This window comes from Diceros bicornis, chromosome 2, assembly GCF_020826845.1.
Source record: "Diceros bicornis minor isolate mBicDic1 chromosome 2, mDicBic1.mat.cur, whole genome shotgun sequence".
In the NCBI taxonomy this organism is placed as follows: Eukaryota; Metazoa; Chordata; class Mammalia; order Perissodactyla; family Rhinocerotidae; genus Diceros; species Diceros bicornis.
The window spans coordinates 12,850,368-12,851,919 of NC_080741.1; positions in this window are offsets into that span (position 1 = coordinate 12,850,368).

Below are 1,552 nucleotides of genomic sequence, written 5' to 3' on the forward strand. Positions count from 1 at the left end.
GGTGCCTACATGATTGCCACCGCCCTCTGGGCCTCTTGATGCCTCCTCTACTAGAATCTTCCTGTGAGTTCTCCTGTGAGGAGGACCCTCCTCTCCCTGATGAGCCCGTCAGCTTGGAGGTTGCAAGAGGTTGGCTGTTATGAGGCCTTCACAGGCTGTGTTCCTACTGGGAAGCTCATGGGCTGGCATTTACATATATCAGACTGAGGCCATTCGCTTATGTCACAATCCCTGTCTACCTACCATATCTCACCAAGCTGGGTAGGTGGGAGGGTGAGATCTGGGGGGTAGTGGCAGGTGGGCTGATGGACACTCCATGCTTTCAGAGGACCAACTCCAGAGGAGAGTTAATGCCATGAGCCATCCTGGAGCTTTAGCTGTCACTTGTCACCTTTTAGGTTATGGGGTGGATTTCAGAAGCTATTTCTCTTTGCTTGGTGCTTTTCCTGCAACTTGGGTAAGTTGACTTCAGGGTATGTCTTTATAGGCTGAAAGGCCTGGGTATGATTAATTGGAAAAGTAGACTGACGTGATGTTCCTCTCCTTGGGCTTTTTCTGCCTTGATAGAACTCTTTGTTTTATGAACAAAGCACGCTGTTTACAAATGATAGCAATGCTACATTTAAAGGGAATCACCATTTGGAGAAAGAATTAAAGGAAAAAAAGATGTAAGTTCACTTAGGCGCTTCTTTCAGTAGTGGTTGAGTTGGTCAGTTGCTGCATCGTCACTGCTGCTTCTCATGAGTCTTCATGCATAAGTTACTCTGAACATTTCTTGGCTTTTTTATAGCTTCATGGTGAAACGGAGGCTTCAAGGCTGAGGCTCAAGCTCTGTTTCTCCCCCTCCTCCCATCCCACTATATCCCTTTTATCAATAGGCTGGAACTCTACATGAGAACCTTTAACTCTTCTTTTAGTACATGCTCAGTATCTCTAGAAACGACCTTATATTTTAGGGGAGAATTTTGCTTTCCACTCTATGCAGCTTGAAAAGAGTTAAAGAGCAGAAATTTCAGGGCCGGCCCCATGGCTCAGCGGTTAAGTGCGCGCGCTCCGCTGCTGGTGGCCCGGGTTCGGATCCCGGGATCCCGGGCGCGCACCGACACACTGCTTGTCAGGTCATGCTGAGGCCGCGTCCCACGTACAGCAATTAGAAGGATGTGAAACTATGATGTACAACTATCTACTGGCGCTTTGGGGGGAAAAATAAATAAATAAAATTAAAGAGCAGAAATTTCATGGTCATTTGGTATAAACACTCTGGTGTAAACACTCTTATTATTTTTCCAAAAAGAAGCAGAAATGAGAGCTGAATTTGGCTGCAGTAGTTTATTGCATAATTTATTATCTCTCCCTATGATTCTCACCTTTATAACAGGAATGTTCACTGAGTACCAACAGTGTTAGCCACACATTGATCTTAGATTCCTACAAATGAAAATCCTGGATCATAGGGTATGTGCTTTATTTTTTTGATAGATACTACTAAATTGCTTACTTAAATGTGTGTGCCAGTTTATAGTGACATCAATAATGTATGAAAGACATTTTT